The sequence below is a fragment of the Papio anubis genome, chromosome 6, assembly GCF_008728515.1.
Source record: "Papio anubis isolate 15944 chromosome 6, Panubis1.0, whole genome shotgun sequence".
NCBI classification, from domain to species: domain Eukaryota; kingdom Metazoa; phylum Chordata; class Mammalia; order Primates; family Cercopithecidae; genus Papio; species Papio anubis.
In genome coordinates this window covers 143,649,981-143,670,202 of record NC_044981.1, presented here as the reverse complement: position 1 = coordinate 143,670,202, position 20,222 = coordinate 143,649,981, and the positions used below count along the sequence as shown (strand labels likewise).

Sequence of the window (20,222 nt, the reverse complement as noted above, 5' to 3'; positions counted from 1 at the left end):
TTACATTAAGGGCAGGGCCTTTCTGAGTGTGAGACTCTGTGTGTTGTGCAGCTTGCATGTGCACGAAACCATCCCTGGCTGTATGAGCATGGAAGTACTTTAACTATGTTCCTCACCATGCCATGAAGAAAATAGGGGACACTTTATTTCCTTCCTATGGAGTAGATACATGAGGTCGCCCCAATGATTCCTCTCCTTCTTCAGACTGTTTGCACCATAGGCAAACAACAACAACAACAACAAAAACCTCACAGTTTGTAATTCTTTTAAAGAGCAAAACTCATTGCTTTTAATTATGATCTATCATAATTTAGTTACAATATGGCGTAATCAGTAGTCATTAATTATAAATATGTATTCCCTATAGCAGTTTTCATGTTAAATCTCCCTTTTTCTTGTTATTGTGTAAAAACTTATTGTTTATAAGCTCCTCTGTAATAGATTTTACATACAGTTAATTTTGGTTTGCTTTGTATCCTGGATTATAACAGTCTACAAAATAGCAACTCAATACATCTTAGCTGAGAAAGACAATTGACCGGTTGTGTTTCAAAGGGATACAGTGATTTATAATGCCTGAATTTGCAAATTTCAAGTCTTTATTATGCTAAACCAGAGGGAAGTGGTTTATCCTGAGAGGAAAATGGCAGATTTCTACAAGCTGTATAATGTACCTCAAAATAATTTAAGTAATAAGTTTCATCTCAGGATTTTCATTAACTCAAGCAGCATGTATTATAAAACACATCAGGCTGATGTATTATAAAAATTCTGAATTTTTTTTAAGAAAGAAGGGCTTATATAAAATATTTAGATGAAAGAGCTTCTAAAGTGAGAATAAAGTGTCTTGGGAATTATTCATAAAAATTACAATAAAATTATCCTTTGTAGCATCAATATTTGGCCTGAAATTTAATATATAATCATATTGTGAAGGTCATTTTCTTTTTCAAGACTGGACTTCTGAACTGATCTATCTTCCCTTATGTATTCTTTATCCCGCTGTGATGCTCCTGTGGACCTGGGCTCTGCTCTCTGCAGGACTGTCTCACTCTCCCATTTGCAGATGCCATCATTTCAGGGACAAGGAAAGGCTCCACGTCAGATGCAGGCAGAAACTGAAGCTCTGGGTATTCCAGCCTGCCATCTACAGGCTTGTTTCACCCTGCTTGGTTCCTGAAGCGGTGGGAACTTGAGAAACAATACACTGAGAGTCCCTTTCCTACCATTGAGAATGATCTGTAAATAGTCTGTTAATTTGAGCTCATTGTCTGGTACATAAGAAAGATTCAACTCTGGCTAATCAGAGGTCTGCATCTTCTCTTATTTTTTCAATCCCATTGGAAATATGGCCAGTCTACTGCATAGACCTGCTTGATGGGCTCCTGCCTTCTGGTTCCTACTCTAGTTCTTTCCTGGGACTGGATTCTAGACCATGGGGTTCCCTGGTACCCCACCTGATTTCCAAGCTCCTGTCAGGCTCTTCTGTCTGCTTCAAGCATTTATTAGAGAGACTTGAATGTCTATCAAGTCTAATCTGACTCTGCCTGCCAGTTGACTGGACAGCTCTTCCATTGACTGGACGTTCTTCTGTGCTCTTTCCCCTGGCCCTTGGAATGAGATGTTGGTAATGTTGCAGCCCGCCCAGACACATGTAAGCATTTGCAATGCTCCAGTGAGACTGCTGATCTCTTCTCATAGTGGCCTCACCTTATTGGTAGATTTCTCTCAGCTCCTACTCCATGCTGGTCTTAAAGGCTCCAGATTGTTACCAGGGCTTGGGCAACTATAACAGCAACCATGAGATTGATTGAGATTAGTCATTAGTTGCAGTGGCTTATCAAAGTGCCTTGGATGTGATCTGAGTTGAGTGGTTGTAACTGAATTGATCTCCTCTATTGACAAAATATAAAAAATATTCCATGTACTTGCAGAACAATTCTTGTGAGGTAACAAAGAAAAGAAAGAACCATTATATGAACACGTATCAGCCTCCCTTCACTCCTCCTGTGGGGTAAAAATCAAAGTGTGCCTGCTTTTCTTTTAACCAGAGAGGCTGATGATCCATAATCCTCTCTGGTTTAGTGGCTCCAGGAGACTAAGAAGTTCTGGAGTTGACACGGGCTTCTGTTTTTCTCTTTGGTGTCTCCCTGACTGAGAATTGGCTCCAGAGCTTGCTCCAGAACAATGAGGGGGAGCTGAATTTTCAGCTCTCATTAGGCAATCCCTTGACTACTAAGGACCTACTACTCTGCTTTATCTCTCTCTTCTCCATTCTGAGCCTGCTCAGAAACAGAGATTTTCCCTGGACAAAGTTGCCTGGTAGTAAATGTAACAAAGAAGGGTGCTTTCTGCATCCACCATCTCCCGTCTGGGCCCTGGCTTTTTTGTTCCCTGTACCCTCCAGGTTCCTTGTTTCATGTCAAGACCCATTTTCAGGTTCCATTTGGGAAAAAGTAGTACACTTTCATTATAAACTGTAAATACATAATAGCTAGCTATTGTCTTATTTTTGTTAGATATGTACATATGTATAAATGTGTATATCAAATATGATATTATCTATATGTATTATACTTATGAACAAAAAAGGACATGAATTATTTTTAATGCTAGGTGCGTAAGTAAAACAATCATTTGAATGAAGTTAACAAATCAAAACCTAAATAGTGAGGATGAGGACATTTGACGTTGGGTGAGAAAATTTTACCGAAAACATGGGTTAAGAATACTAACTATAATTGAGAATTAATGTTCTCTCTAAGCTTTCTGATATCTGAGGGCAAAATGACAATATGATTGGGTTCATAGATCTTATTTTGTCCTTGATCAAAGGAAACACAAATGTTTAAAAGGAGAGATAAAATGATAAAATATCTATAATCTCTACACTCTGAGAAAAATTTAAACTCACAAATCCTCTTATGTAAGGGTTATGAATATATATTACACATTACTGTATGTTTATGTAATATATACATGGGCTATACACAGTGCATATGTGTGACTATACATATTTATAGAGGGTATATATATGACTATAATTTTTAAAATTTTATTAGAGAATGTGTGAAAGGATATTTAGGTGGTGTGCATTGTTCCTTATCTCCTCAGACCACACCACCAACACTACCCTCGGATCCATGCTTTCCTCTGCAGGAAGCAGAATGCTCTTCACCAAGTAGGAAGCACATTCCCATGATGCCCTTCTCCAGTACAGTGTCTAGGGGTTTCAGGACATGTCTAGTCCCAAAGCTGTACAACTAATTCAGTAATTCCTCAGTCTATGAGATTACCCTCTGGTGAAGTCACCCTGGCTTGAGGGTTGGGTTGGCACAGATCATTGTTAGTAGTTATTTGTCATTGGTCTTTTAGTGTATTACATTTTTAGTGTAGATTTTCTACTTCAAGTCAACCCTGGCAGCCAGATTGGCTGCTGTAATGAAGTTGTGTGGATATATTTTCTACTCTGGGTTAGTGACATAACTGAATAGGCTTTCTTTGGGTTAAGGGTAACAAGTTAATCTTAGCAACTTTAAAATTATTTTCTGCTTGCTATATTAGAAGATATAAATATCAATTGTTTGGGAATTTTTTTATTTTTATTTTTCTTCCAATACTTAAGTAAAATGCCATTAGTAGGAGTGATTTTCCGTTAGAAAACATTTTAATCTGTGCATGCATATATTCTTTCTAGAAAAAGAAAAACATCCATTCATGAGAGTCCAGGGATACATGAAAATAAAGCAAATGAGGAAAGACCCATTCACATTCCTCCAAAAGATCATAGAATATTAATACTGAAAAGAGTATCAACTAATATGTAGAGATAAAAATCAGTAGTATTCTACCTACAGTTCTTTCATTTTAAAATAATATTTATGAAGAATTTGACAAAGGTAATCAGCCGTGAAGTAATGATTCAAAGTACTTAGACTTCTAGAAGAAGTATTTAGCTTGGGGTAAAAATGACTTAGCAATGGGTATTTCCTTGGTCCTGGAGAATGCCACTGTGCTCACAGACGTGAACACATGGCTCTGAAAAGCTAACCACACCTGCGGTGTTACTGGCTGTTTCTCTTAGAAGTTCTTTCTGATATCTGTGTCCTCTTTCCAGATCTGCTGCTCCCTGAAATCATGTTCCTGGCTCCTGGTAGTCCTTGACTTTACCTGTCTGTTCCAGGAACTTGCTTTATGGCCATTTGTTCTGATGATCAGTTTGGACAACCACCCTTTATTCAACATCCTGTAACCATCATAGCAGTAAGTAAATACTTATTTCTTCCCTCATAGACTGCTTTATTTTAAAACAATTTTTCAGATGGGGTCTTTCTTGGATAAGCAGAGGATGCTTGGAAGCATTCCTCGCATACACTGTGTTGGGTCATTCTTATCTTCATATCATGTCTCAAATGTAGGCAAAATCTATAGGTGTCTAAACCTACCAGTGCTTCTTTTCATGCTTGATGCTCCCTTAAAAGGAGAATTAAATGGAGAACAGGAATATCTATCACATAATTAGGGACAAACTTTAAAAGGCAAATATTTCAGAGAGATACTGAATAGGGGGTTGAATTCATCCTAGGTGTAAGTGACTGATACCTGATCTTTTCCCTAGTCATATGGGTGGTGACGAGTGGAGGCAGAAACAGACAGGTAACAAGGGAAATGAATGTGTTCAGAGAAAATCTGGGAGCAATGTGGAGAAAAAAAATTGGGATGGTTGGGGAAGAGGCAAACCTGGAGACTGGGAGACTTCATAAATTTTACCTACCTCAAAATGGTCCCTGAAATCAGCTCTGCATAAAACCTAAATAAGTTTTGAATTGCCATTCTGGTTACATGCCTCCTCTGGCCAAAATATTAATAATTGGAAGTTGATGAGACATGAAAATTTAGGTGGAAATCCCTAAAGATGAAAGTGTGTAAATGCCAATCATCACTCTACAATACGATACCGGTACCCACTGATTCTTAATTCACATCTCCCTCTCAGTGCCAACTTGCTTTTCCCCTGGTTTTTCTTATGTCAGTAAATGACACTTCTTTTATTCCAAGACTCAGGCTGAAAACTTTGTAGTCATCGTGATTCCTCTATTTCCTTCAGATTATGGGGTCAGCATAAAATGCAAATTTGTTTCCATAGCTGATGGGCCCTTCAGGGTCTGGCTCCTGGTTAATCCCTGGCTTTGTCTCCTTCCATCCTCCCCTTGCTCATCACACTCCAATGCCGTGGACTTTCTGCTGTTCTTGGAACACACATATGTGCTCCACCTCAAGGCCTTTGCACATGCACCTCTCTCTGTGTTACTGTTTTCCTAAATATCCCTCTGGTTCACTCCAATCAGGTCTCTGCCCACATAACATATTACAGAGGCCTTCCCTGGCTACTGTATCTTAATTAGCACTTCCCATTACTCTCTGTTTATTTTGCATTTTTTTCATTATAGCATTTACTATTACCTGACATGACATAATATTATATGCCATGATGTTATGTATTTATACATGTATTGATGTATTGATCAATTGTGTCTCTCCCACTAAAAGGTGTTATATCAATTTTTCATATCTGTTATTTGTTTCTCTTTTGAAGTCTCAAGATTTGTTGAATGAATAAGTAAATGAACAAGAGGGTGATGTTCTTGGGAGGTAGCCATAATCTAGAACTATGTACATTAAAACGACGTTATGGTTCAGGCAAGGGTAAATAGCAGGCAACTACATAATTTTCAGGGTGTTAGGTGTGGAAGCCACTTACTGTTTAACCCTAGGTGCTGCCTGCTTTCCTTGGTCACCAAGGATAGGTGTTACCATCTGGTGGGTCAGAGGTAAAAAACTCTATCCTGGTGCCTCCCTGAGGAAACCAGTCCCCACGCAGAAGGAGATGACAACAAATCTAGGGAAGGTCTTTTTCAACTTCTTGAACCACAGTTTTTTGTTTTTTTTTTTTTTATGAATTAGATTACTGTCAGATGCTTTTCTAAGGAAACTCACATCACAAACACTTAAAAATAACAAAAGTAAACCCAGCAGTGACAATAACTACACATTCCTGAGGAACTTGGGGGAGGAAGGAGACAAGTTTCAAGCCAGAGTTTCGTGGTGACTAAGTATCCTATAACTTGGTCTGACAACCCTCTCAAACTGTGGGGGTGTCCTATGGGGACTGCTTCCAGTCTGGGCTACTTGGTACAAAGGTATGAATACATTAACAATAGACAATATAGACAAATTATGTACTTGTATAAGGTAAAACTATATGATCCTTGTAAACAGAGAAGTCTCTTCTTTCTCAAGTAAAAGAGAGACTGGAAATAGACCAATAAGTTGATAAAAGGAACCAACAAGTGTATGGTGTATAGAATTTTTGAGGCCATGACTGGCCAGACTCTTAAAAGCATGGAAAGTGTGAATTTTGGAGACATGGAAGTGCTCAGCAACAACAGCGATAAAATAATAAAACACAACACAATCCAGGAAGAATAAAATGGAAATTTGAGCCAGTAGCTGTTTTCTTATTTATAAAGGGGTCTTTTGCAGAAAATAAGGAACTTCTGCTTTTTACTGCCTTGTTTTTGAAGTCTCCATGACAATCTACTCCTGTGAAACTCATATCCAACTTTCAGAGCAGTTCCTCGACTATGTGATGGTTGAACTTTGCAGCCTGGAATGTCCTTCATCTCCCTTTGTTGTCTGTTACTTAGATTTCAAGGTAGGCACCTCCCCAAACCTTTCTATAAAAACAAATGCTCTGTGTTCTTTTCTTCCATGGCGTCATAACTTGTTTACACCATCACTGTGCCACACTGGCCCACAGTAGCGCTTTCAAGGCCTGCTCCCCTGATAGTCTGTGATTTTTCATCAAGGCAGTATTGCCTTATTCATTTCTGTCTTAGTTTGGCACAGAGTAGAATTTTTAGCAGATTTCACCTTGTCTACCAGTATTTTCAATGCTTCAGTTTTCTTTTATTATTTATTTATGTGTTTATTTTTAAATTTTTTATTCAAGGGGTACATGTGCAGGTTTGTTACATGGGGTATATTGTATAATGCTGAAGTTTGGGCTTCTATTGATCCCATCATCCAAGTAGTGAATATAGTACCTGATAGATAGTTTTTCAACCCTTGCTGCCTCTCTCCATCCTCCTTTTTGGAGTCTCCAGTGTCTATCATTCCCATTTTTGTGTCCATGTGTACTCAACGTTTTAGCTCCCACTTACAAGTGAGAACATGTGGTATTTGATTTTCTGTTTCTGCATGAATTCACTTAGAATGACGGCCTTTCAGCTGCATCCATGTTGCTACAAAGGACATAATTTTGTTCTTTTTTTTTATGGCTGTGTAGTAGTCCTTGGTATATATGTACCACATTTTCTTTCTAATCCATCATTGATGGGTACCTGGGTTGATTCCATGTCTTTGCTATTATGAATAGTGCTGTGATAAATATACAAGAGCATATGTCTTTTTGGTAGAATGTTTTATTTTCCTTTAGGTATATGCCTAATAATGGATTGCTGGGTGGTAAGGTAGTTCTATTTTAAGTTCTTTGAGAAATCTCTACACTGCTTTCTAAAGGTCACTCTCCCAATTTTAAAGTAATCTGTGTCTCCACTAACATTGTGTTTGTATTTCTCCTGCTGCATTTGTCATAGTCTGTGCTGCCTTAGAACTACCTGAATTTATGTGGGACCCTCTTGAGGGCAAGAGCCAAGTCTGATCTTGAATTCTCTAATATGCCTATCACAGTAGCTGGTCCTTAGTGAATGCTCAAAAACAATTTCTACATTGTACTGGAGGAGCTATTGGTGTAGTTGAAAACTTTTTTTTTTAACTTAGGTAAGAAATTGTCTGACTGTGATGGTTGTTAATCATTGTTTAGGTAATATGATGTGTAATTTATTTTTTGAAGATTATGTAACTAAAAATGGAATAAGTTAATATCTTTAAAGGGAGAAGAATGGATGTCATGACCTTACAACTTAGCTTATTTTACATCCAAAATTTAGTAAATTTCCTCTACTTTTATATCTAATTTTCAAAATGATATTTGTACTCTGCCTTAATAATTTCAAGCATGCTAATCTAAACATGCATGTGAAGTTCTATAGCGAATGGAAATTCAGAAATACCAAAGGCTATTACAACTACAACAAGCTTGGCCACAAGAGACCATAGTACATTTAAAATAAAAATCCTGTAAGATCCAAAAGATTGAATTGCTAATAGTGGAATTTCAGGCACAGAGGAGGAAAAGGGTAGATTTCATGATAAGATTTGATCAGCCTTTCAAATTATACCATGAAGGATAAGTGTGTATTCATATTCTGGGCTGGTAAAAAGACAACCAATTATGCCATCCTTTCCTTACATGATTGAAAGTAATTTCTTCAGAAAAAGGGACTTATGATTAAACTATAAAAATGTAGAGCAATCTATGGAGTCTTTTCTGTATCCTTGCTTGCTCTATTGTTTTGCTCACAGTAAGTTACTCAGCCAACCTTATTAGATGGTTGTGTCATGGACTTTGCTCCTCTATGTAAACAAATTTAATATTTTACTCTTTCCTTCATTCAAATGTTAGATATAATGTTATAGCAGGGACGCTTTTTCTCACTGGAGGAATACGAAATACAGGTTCTATGTGTTTGGGGCCAGTGGAGAATGCCCTCTTATTTCTGATAAAATAAATAGTTCATTGAAGTAAAAGAAAAGTCAAGGAAAATCTCCCTTTGAGTATTCATTTTGAAAATCTTACTGAATCAATGTGGTTAAAATTTTTCACTTTATTTTATAGATCACATAAACATACTTCCCTCTTTTCTCCAAGCCCCATTTGTTACGTACCCTTTAAGATACTATATGCATTTTTAGTGATATCTAATGGGCAATATCTAATATTTCTGTTAGAGATATCCAAGGCAATCTCTAATATTTCTGTTAGTGATATCTAAGGCAATATCTGATATTTCTGCAGAGGAGAAACAACATTGACTTTTTTGTTAGTCTTTTCAAGTGGAAGGTTAAGAAATTTCAGTATTTGGGAATTTAGTCAACTCTAAAACAGATATTCCTTGAGGCCTGTTTTATTTTAAGGACGGCATTTTTGTTTTTGCACATAGTATATTCTAAATTAGCTGGCAGAGAAGATATTATAAAAATGGATTCATTTTGGAGTTGCACTGTGAAATTCTTATTCTGTAGATGGCTCTGTTTATTAATCAATCCAAGTTCCATATTTTTACTATAAAAAGGATTGTGTTTCTTCAGAATTATGCTAACTTGTAACAGAAATGCTTTCCTATGAGGCACCTGCCATAAAATAAAACTCCTCTAGAAAGAGCATAAGGGTGGTGATGCTGTGTTATTCTGTATCTTCCAGGAAATCTCAAGAAATATATGCTTCTCTGAAGGTCACATGCCTCATTGCTCTTGTTCATGTTCTTCTCTTTTACTAAAGTTGCATTTATTGGTCTTAGATTATCTGTCAAGAAGGATGGGAAGGAAAATTAAAATGCAAGCTCCAAGAGGGTACATGCTGTTTTGTTCATCATTCTCCAAGTGTCTAGCGTAGCTTGAAGCATAAATAGGAATTTAATAAATGCTTATTGAATGAATGAAGGTCAGTGGTTTTCAGGTTCATAATCTCATTCTTTATATAGGAGATTCTTTATGTTCATAATCTCATTCTTAATTACTTCACTAAATCACAGAGATTAAGAATAAGAGTTTTGGCATCAAGCAGGCCTGGATTAACTGTTGACTTTGGTTAAGTTACTAAATATTCCTTTAAACCTCAATCTCTTCATCTGAAAAGGTGAAAAATGTGGTTGTGTATGTGAAGTACTCTGAAGTATTTGGCACATAATAAACTCATGATAGATGGGCTTTATTATGAGTAGTAGATTTTATAGGACATTTGCTTGTATTTGTGCATATAAAAATCGACTTCAACTAAATAAAAAGTATCTAAATAAAGTGAGAGTTTTTTCTTTATTTCTTACTTAATCTGTTACCTAAAAATGGGTGGTCCCCGCCTGAGCTTAAACTGTATTTTATTCTTGAATTAATACTTCTCTGTGTATGTCTGGACAACTGAGTAAGGGTCTTGTCTGGCGATTATATATACTGTATAAAGCACAGAAGTGCTTCCTGGAAAAGGGCCATGATGGCAGAAATGAAATTTGAGGCGTATTTCCTTAGTCAAAGTCAAAGGCAAAAGATTAGAGTATGGTTTTCCAGTTGCTCAGCCAGCTCAAGATTGAGTGCTAGATTAAAACTCTTAAATAAGAATGAGCAAATATTACTAAAAGCCAAAAGCAAACATTAAAAACACTATCTCAGCAAAATCTCCATTAGTCTTTAAAAACATAAGACGCCTTCAGCATCATTGGTTCTAGCAGTGTCTGCAACTGGGGAGACGAGGGTATGACTTGGGGAAATGGCACCATCAGAACACAGCATGCCTGGCCAGCCTGAAACAGCAACCTCAGTGGAGATATCTTCAGCCTCCCCAGCAGCACCGTCAGCATGGCCACTCTTATTTGTGTATCACCAGGGGCATTGATGACCCAAGTATTAACATGACAGTGATATGGTGCAACAAAAGAAGGAAATGTGAGTTGCCAGCCACATGATAACCAAGAACACTAGTTCAGATGTACTAATATTAGGAACTTGTTAGGAATGGCACCTAACAAGTTACTAGATAGATTTGTGAAAAAGTTGAGGAAAAGTTCAAGTTTCTGCATGATTGTAAGTAAATGCAAGTATAATAGAGTTTTGAGATTGTTGGTGTGCCCTTAGTTTTTCCCTGTAGACTATGATGTATGGTCCACTTTGAGAGGAAATAAGTCAATGTAAATTGTGGTTAAAAAAACCTTTAGATGATCTTGACTTGATAAATATTTAGTGTTACATAAATTTTGGTGGGTACAAAGAAAATGCATGATTATCATCCTTGAGCAAAAATTGCTTTGGAAGAAAACAAGATTAATATTTCAGAGTTTTTAAAAAATAAATTTCTCATTTTGTTCTGTGGAATCAATTATAAAATTCCTACTGATAATTATTCAATAAAAATCTGATTGTCATAATCTCTAGTTTTAGAGGGAGAAAGGGAATTATGAGTCACCTACAATTAGTGTTGCTCTATATTCTCTTTGGGATCATCTTTATTAGATGATGTTCATGAAGTAGGAGTGGATTAAAATTTGTTGGTTCTGCAGGAAGTGAAAAAAGTATGACATTATGTTGCATATTCCAAAGATGAGGAGATTCGTTTATAAATTAGTGATTTAGGAGTTTGGATGCAAACAACAGAAACTGACTATGGTTAGTAGATATAAAGTTTGTTTTTTCTAAAGATATAACGTAGGTCACAGAATTGATAGAAAAAATCTTGATATTACTCCTATGATCCTCTTGATAGAGCATTATCCTGTATCAGTTAACTATTGCTGTGCAAAAGCCATCTAAAACTTAATGATTTAAAAAATAGGAGTTTTGTAATTGATCATGAGTTTGTAAGTCAGATGGATGACTTTCTGATCTGCTCCAGACTTGGCTAATCTTGGCTAGGCTCACTCATGCATCTGTTGTCAGCTGGGGCATCTGACATGTTTGGGGGCTAACTGGCTAATGTCTGTAGTGCTGGTGATAACTCAGCCATATGTCTTTCCAGTGAGCTAATCTAAGCTTTTTCTTACAGTAGCTATATACATATGTAGTTCTTATGATAGGTATATACATCTATATGTATGTAGCTACTGTACGACTAGTGTGCATACACACACACACACACAGTCACACACATACACATGTCTATTAACTCTTGAGATCGAGGTTCAACATTGGCATACCATCACTTCTGCCCCTTGGCCAAATCAAGTCAACAGAGGAAATAAAGTCTACCTCTTCTTGGGAGGGGCTCAAAGCCACATTGAGAAGTGAATGGATAAAGATGAAGAGGCCAGGGAAAGAATTGGGAACATTCTATTAAAGCCCACTTTTAGTTCCCTAATTCCAGGATCCCCAGAAGCTTCCATCAATCATGTCATCAAACTTGAATTCCAGAGTTGAATGATCTTAATCAGGTTCAGATATGGCTTCTTAGATATAGCTCCTTTTGATTCAGAGATGTATGAAGTAAAAAGCAAGTTAGCTGTCTTTCCCACAGCCAACACACAGTTGTGAGATATGCAAACAACACTTCCATCAAAAACAGGAAACATGGGAGTCACTGGTTTGTAGCAGCTATGAAATCCAGCTGGGAACTTTTGCAGGTCCTCCTGTACTAGGAGCTGAGAATGCTCCTTAGTTGGACCTGGGTTCTTTTCCCTGGGAGTATCTTCTCAGCCCACTTGTCTCTACTGCTTCTTAGAAGTGGTTGTTTGCAGTCCACTGGTTTTTCTCACTCTTTACCCTGTCATCTTTCCTTGTCCATCACCTCTTTGGCTGATTCTGAAGAAACAGTTCACTTTTGCCAGCTAATAAGATTTTTGAAACTGATTCTTTCCCGTAGAAAGTTAAAGGCTAAAACCCTTTTGCAATTTGAACAATTTCAGTTCCTTTTAGTCCAAGCTGGTGGTATTTTCACATGTGTACTTCCTAAAAATTCTTCCTATGAATTGAATCAAAATCCATTCCTTCTGACAAAAAATAAGCATGCCGCTTTTGAGTTACTGCTACTTTGGGATGACTTCTGTGGAACCACAGTCTTAATAATCCAAAAGGACTAACTTAGTCCTTTTGACTAAATTAGAAAACCTGTAAACCATCTTAATTCTTTTTTAGATTTTGACTCTTGGTTTAATCTTTGTCCTCAGGCTGGGGACACTGGTTATGAGAAGTTCTGTTTTCCAACTCGCCAAGTTATGGCTCATAATATTCTCTCCAAATTCTGCTTTCAAATTTGTCAGTGATTTCTTTATCTTTTTTCCACCTCTGTATAATGTCACACACAGCTACAACACTTTTAACATTTTTCCTGGAGACTTCTGTAGTCAAATCCAAAAGTTCACTACGTACACTTTTCATCTTTCAAGCAAGGCAGGCAACTGTTCTGTCACCTGCTTCACTACTCCATAATACAGGCCACCATATTTTCATCCTCTAGTGTTATTTTCTCACCATTTTTTCTGACTTTTGCTAAGTTTGCCCACTATTTTCCAGCCTCTGCTTCTTACCAGTCCCTAAACCAATGGTGTCTTATATGTTTTTAAGGCAGCATCCCCTTTTGGGTATCAATTTTCTGTATTTTTTAGATATTGCTGCATAATAAATCACTCCAAAAATAATATGAAAAGCCCTGGCATTTTATTATCGGTCACAAGTCTATGGGTCTGCTTAGCAGTTCTGATCTTGACTGGCCTTGTGCACATGTGTATCATTCAGTGGACCGACTGAATGAAAAAGGGTGTCTGGAGGTTGGTTGCTGTTGGCTGATGGGGGTGACTGATTATCTAGCAGATGAGTCTAGAATTATTCTCATGATGCTGGACAGAGTTTCAGGAGAGAGGAAGTAGAAACGTGAAAGGCCTTTGGATGTCCAAGCTTGGCAGTGGCACGCAGCCACTTTGGTCCATTCCAAGGGCCACATTGAATCATAGGGCCAAACTAGATTCAGGTGGGGGAATAGATTTTACTGCTTGATGAAAGAAACTTAAAAGTCACACTGCAGAGGCATGAATAAAGGAAAGCGTGAAGAATTAGGGCCATTTTTGACATCAATTGTGGCTCTTGGGGATCTATGGAGTCAATTCTATAAGTCAATTCTATAAGATTCCTGGCTCTTCCTATCTTCTCTTGGAGGGAGTACAGCAATGCTCAATGCGCACATTGGAGTGTGGCGGCATATGGGTTCATTGCCTGCTACTGACAGTAGTGGATAACTCCTAAAAAACAATTTATCTCCATTGTTATAGCTAATAGCTCAGATCTTTGGGATGGTGGAAGATATCCTTGAAGTGCTTTGCCAACCCTACAACTTACTCCAAAAAATTACCTGCCTAGCAAATTTATCCCAAGATATGGTTAGGCATAACCCCTTCAGGTGTTTTAGGGAGAATGTGGGCCAGATTTCATAGGATTACTGTTTTAGTGGTACAGTTCTACCCCCTTATCTGTGGTTTCACTTTCTGTGATTTCACCCACCCGTGGGCAACTGCTCTCTGAAAATACATATGGTACGATAAGATAATTGAGAGAGAGAGAGAGAGAGAGAGAAAAGAGAGAGACTACATTTGTGTGACTTTTATTACAATATATTGTTACAATTGTTCTAGTTTATTATTTGTTACTGTTATTAATCTCTTACTATGCCTAATTTTAAATTAAACTTTATCATAGGCATGTATGGATATAGGAAAAATCATAGTATATATGGGGTTTGGTACTATCTGTGGTTTTAGGCTTCCACTGTGGGGGTCTTAGGAAGCATTCCCATGGATAAGGGGGTACTATTACTGTATTGCATTTTGGCATGTTAACTTAAGATTTCTTTCTCTTGTTTCTACTACTCACCTTTCTTATCCCTTTCTCCTAGCTTTCTGTATGAGCTGCCTTCAGGGTGAGGGATTATTCAGAGTAAGAAAAGGGTAAAATCGTTAGCATTTGAACTTCTAGGGAGACGTTTGTACATCATCAAAAGCCGTGATTCTGGCATAAACAAGAGGTTAGTCTGAATAGTTAGGCAGATCGTTGTGCCTTTGGGAATAAAGATAAATCAGTTGACCTAAAGTGGGAGTGAAACTGAGAAAAGAGAAGAATAAAATTGGTTACTGTGAGTCCTTGGGAAAGGAATATGCGCCTGGCTTGTCTTTGGGGTTGAAGCCCTTTGTTTTAGGGAGGCAATAGAAATGTAAAACAAGTTTAGGCTTCTTCAAAAAGGGGATCTATACTTTCTTCCCCAGGTTGCAATCAGGAGAAATTACAGGTCTCTCTGAGAAATGCTGGGTGTAGCATGGAGCCAGGGTATGAGTATGGCCCTAGTTGACAGAGATGTGTAATCTGATGGATCCTATATCTCACTGTAGGGTGGGAAAGGCAGTTGGGAGTGTCTGAGGTTCCCTAGTGATGGCCAAAAAAGCTGGCTGACTTGCAGGCATCTTGCAGTGTTAGTCATGCTGGACACAGAACGCATGGACTGGGAGAATAGAGGCCTTGAAAGGGTTCCAGATGACCACAGCAGATTGCATTACATGTCAGCTGAGATCCTGTGGTCTGAGCAGAACCGTGGCACTCTCCCTTGTGAAATTAAGAAAACAGCCCCTCTCTCTGAATTGTCTCTAGGAAAATTCTGTTTACCCAAATGAGACAGTAAAATCCAGAAAAGACAGTTTACTTTGAACTGGGAAGATCAATGTTTCTGTTATCATCAGTAAAAATGGAATTTGAGAGTTAAGTACACTTACAGAAATACTTTAGTTCATTGATTCCAAGGTACACATTTTTTCACATCTTAACATATCTGAAATTGAGATACAGCTCAAAAATCCATGGCGTATCATAGTTTAGTTGGCAGTGATTTCTCTTTCTTAATAGTACGCAAAATAACACTGCATCTTACAAATGATGGTGTCTTAAATTCAATGAAATATAGTATAATGGAATTTATATCTTTGCATACTTGGGATTTGTAAATCTCACTTTTTGCCAGTGAAAATGCTAGTAATTCAAGACCTGTAGCTCAGCTATTCTTGGCATTCCTAACTGATTTTATTCACAATGACACCTTTACTTTTAGTCCCACAAGCCTAGGGAATGACAGCTTAAGGCTGTGGGGGCATCTAAGATGGAAGGAGCTGGTCACAGCTGCTTGGAGCTGAATGCCACTTGGGGCTAGCGCAGCAATGGCAGAGGGGTCACAGGTCTACTTGTGATCTATCTTTAACATTTTTGCACATTGTCACACTTTATTGAGGGACCCTCTGAGATTCACCTGCATGTGCAGTTCTTCCCCACATTATTAATTGCCATGGAGCTCCCCTTCACCACTATGAGGAATCCCAGGATGTTCAGACCCTTGAACAATCCCGTGAAAATCTGCCTGAAAACCAGCATCCTGTGGGGTATGGGAGTGGAATGAAATCTTCTTAGCTTTCGCCATGCACCACTTTTAAAGACAGGGCCCTCCAATACTAAATAATCTGACTGCCTTTTCATTCTCTAGAATGGATGGACTATTCTCTGGCATAGTCCACTGCTGTAACAATTTCATTGTAAAGTAAACACACGATTCATTTTTTTTGTTCCTGGCATTTGCCCTACATGCAAGTTTCGGAACTTTGGCACCTAGTGTTATGATCTTAACATGGGCAGTGCCTGATTAACACTGGCTTGGATTCTCTTCTTAATTCCATCATTTCATTCTGGTAATATCCCTAGAAATAATCTTTTCCAATATCACCAGAAATAAGCTTTTTCAGAAATAATCTTTCTCCAAGCATTCTGCATTCAAGGAAACAAAAGTATAGGTAATTCTCCATGAGTCCATTTTCTTATACCCTCTGCATGAAATTTCCTTTAGGGATTAACCTCATAAATTCATTCAGTATTGCAAATCTCAGCTTTCTGGTTCTGAACTGTATTCTCCTAGAGTGTCCATGGTTCTTTGATCATATTTTTCTTTACTACATTATTCTCCCATTGAAGAAGCATTCCTATCCCCATGACTGAATCTACCCCATTCCTTGATGCCACCTTCTAATAGTGCAACTTCCATAGTGAAGTGTTCCTGGATCTGTTCTCTGCTGTCAGACACTGCTTGTGTCTCAATAATCCAAGATATTGGTTCTCCCAAATACAACCCCTTTATCATACCCACAACATCTCAAAGAGAATGCAGGTATATCCATTGCCAGAAAAATCAAATTATACCATTAGGTAATTATAAATACACAAGAAGCCTGAAGATGATGCAAGACATTACTTTTCCCATGAAATCAGCTTTAAATCCAGAGACTCTACCTCAGGTAGATGCCTAAGGTCCCTTTGTTTGTAGGAGTATGGCACCAGGTTCTGGAAGTTCTCAGGGTTTCTCTCAGTGCCACTCTAGAAAGTTAATGTAAGAGCCTTACCACAAAGAGCTGGAAGAGGTTTTTCTTTCTTTCTTTCTTTCTTTTTTTTTTTTTGAAATGGAGTCTTGCTCTGTCGCCCAGGCTGGAGTCCAATGCGTGATCTCGGCTCACTGCAACCTCCGCCTCCTGGGTTCAAGCAATTCTCCTGCCCCAGCCTCCTGAGTAGCTGGGATTACAGGCATGTGCCACAACTCCTGGCTAATTTTTGTATTTTTAGTGGAGATGGGGTTTCACCATGTTGGTCAGGCTGGTCTCGAACTCCTGACCTCATGATCCACCATCTCAGTCTCCCAAAGAACTGGGATTACAAGCTTGAGCCACCGTGCCTGGCCAGAAGCTTTAAACCCTTCAGTGTTTCCAAAATCAAGAATATGGGAAAAAAAATCTGTATTTGAAAAATGTTGGCTTTATCCTCACATAACTCAATGGGCTCTTAGGCTAGCAGTCTCAGTATCTTTACTATGTTTTACCTAAGAGCTTCCCAAATCTCCTCAACACGATAAGAAGGATGTGTTCAGAAGAGGGTGATGAGAAAAGAAAATTCTATTCTAGAAAAACTAGTTTCATTTGCTTTATGATATAGTACTATCTCATCCCTTTCCCCGCTTCCTCAGAAAAAAAGTTTCCAAGTCTTATAAATTATCTTTCCTTTGTAACGTGTACTTTTTCTTCATTGATGTCTCCAAAGTAAATGTGTTTGATTAGGTCACTGGGATTATATCATAAATTATCCAAGCTATAGAAAATTAGCTATGGCTTTTTCCTGTTACAAGGGTGCAAAAAATTTTAGTGAGTTTGAAAATAATGCTGTTTCTCCACATAGTTGAATTTTGCATAAATGTATTTTATTTTGGACCTCATAAAAGAGACTTAGCTACTGAGAAACCCAAAGTATCTTGTTCTTACAAAACTGCTTCACCTATAAAGTGTGGTCTTGTAGCATGGACTTCAAGGATAATATTACAGTAAAATTTCTTTCTTTTTTTTTTTTAAGACAGAGTTTCACTCTGTCACCAGGCTGGAGTGCCAGTGGCAGAGTCTTGGCTCACTGCAAACTCTGCCTCCTGGATTCAAGTGATTCTTGTGCCTCAGCCTCCTGAGTAGCTGGGATTACAGGCGTGGACCACCATGTCTAGCTTAATTTTGTATTTTTGGTAGAGGTGAGGTTTAACCATGTTGACCAGGCTAGTCTCCAACTCCTGACCTCAAGTGATCTGCCCGCCTTGACCTCCCAAAGTGCTGGGATTACAGGCATGAACCACCACTCCTGGACATATTACAGTAAAATTTAGAGGGTACATTAGCTGAAAGTAAACAAGATTTGTCTCCAATAAACTGGAGGAAAATGTTCTGGGATGTATATTGCTGGTGAGAGGGGATTGTTATAGTATTTCTACCAAATTTGGCAATGCATATTGATATCCTTAAATGTAGCCATAGCTCTTGAGACAGTAATTCTTGTCTTATGAGAATTTATCCTAAATAAACTACTAAAAGTACACACAAAGTTTTACGTATAAGGGTGTTCCTCACTGTATTATTTATAGCAGCTAAAATCTAGAAACAACACACATGTTTGACAAGAGGTATGGTAGATTGCAAATGGTCACAAATTCTTTGCAGTATCTCCCATGAAGAAGTGGGATCTATTTCCTCACCCCTTGAATCTCAACTGACCTTTTGACTTGGTGTGACCAATAGAATGAGGCAAGAATGACCTGTAAATTCCAAGCACAGGCCTGAAGAGACCTTGCAGCTTCTGTTCTGTCTCTCAGAACCCTGCTACCACATGAACAAGCCTGGGATAGTCTCTTTGAGGGTAAGAGACTTCAGGGCGAGTGAGGCCCAGCCATTTGAGCTGGCTCAGTAGGGCCCTGGCATGGGAGTAAGCCCAGCTAACACTACATGGAGCTATTGAGACATCTCAGTTGTGCTCAGTCCAAATCGCTGATCCACAGAATTGTGAGCAAATACATCATTATAATTTCAAAGTTACTAAGTCTTAGGGTAGGTTATTCTGCAGTAAAGACTAACTGATATGCAGAAGAGTATTTTAATTCAGTGTTTCCCACATTGTGTTGTATAGTCCGCTAGTATCTCATAAGATATTAATAATATAATAGATATGCATTATCTAATGTAGAGATATAATAATGTGTAAGAATAGATTATATGATAATAAAATCATGAAAAAGGATACCATTGGTAGTCAAATAAGCATGGAACAATTTTAAATTTACTACTGATACAGGGGTTAAGAAGAAATTATTTAGGCAGATAGTGAGGATAACACAGCCCCCAAATAATTTTCTTTTCCTGTAAAATCGAGCTGCAGACATAGACAAGCAAGTTTGAAGCTTTCATGGGTGAATGCTGGCAGTTATGCCAATAGGAAAAAGCTAACCGGGACTAGGCACGTTCAAAATGGTGGCTCCATTTTCCCTTCTTTTTGCCGGCCACATGTTTAGCAAGGAACAGAAAACATAGTGCCACCAAGTGGAAAGCCTATTTGCCTAATAAGATTAGGGTAGGGTGTCCAGCCTTCCCCGCATGCTATGTAAACGTCACACCTGGTCCAACCAATCTGTGGGCCCTATGTAACTCAGACACCGACTCCTCAAGCCTGTCTATAAAATCCCGTGCGCTCTGCTGCAGGACGGAATTCCCAGTCCGGTGTCCCTCTCTCTGGCAAGAGAGAGAGCCCTTCTCCTTTCTCTTTTGACTATTAAATCTACGCTCCTAAACTCACTACCTGTTTGTGTTCCTGTCCTTAATTTTCTTGGCGCGAGATCACGAACCTCGGTTATTTACCCCAAAGATGCGGCTGCACTACTCTTTTTCAGTTTGGTCATGCACATTAACATATTAAAACTCTGAGAAATTCTTCCGAAAACATTTATTAACAGTGTTTACTGATTTATTTTAAGACTATTCTTTATTCCTTTGTAACATCCTCTAACATCACACCAGATAGTACCGCTCCAAGGAACAGTGTGGTGTAGAAGCAGTTTTAGAACTATTATTATTTACATAATAAAATACTCTGGCACCATTAACAATACCGTTTTGCAGTGTTTTTAATAAAGGCAAATATTCTTTTTAAATCTTTTTATTTTATTTTATTTTTGTTTTGTTTTTAAT

General features: G+C 38.1%; 1 long non-coding RNA gene across 2 annotated transcripts in view; it reads left to right on the top strand.

Moving 5' to 3' along the window:
• Window positions 1-20,222, top strand: part of LOC108585610 — a 234,858-nt gene that overhangs the window by 66,544 nt on the left and 148,092 nt on the right. The window contains exon 4 of one of the 2 annotated variants that reach the window (XR_001902186.3): window positions 4,118-4,263. This is a non-coding gene — a long non-coding RNA (uncharacterized LOC108585610). Of the gene's footprint in view, window positions 1-4,117; window positions 7,365-20,222 lie in introns of those variants that run through there. The other variant, XR_004184427.1, reaches the window with a different exon arrangement.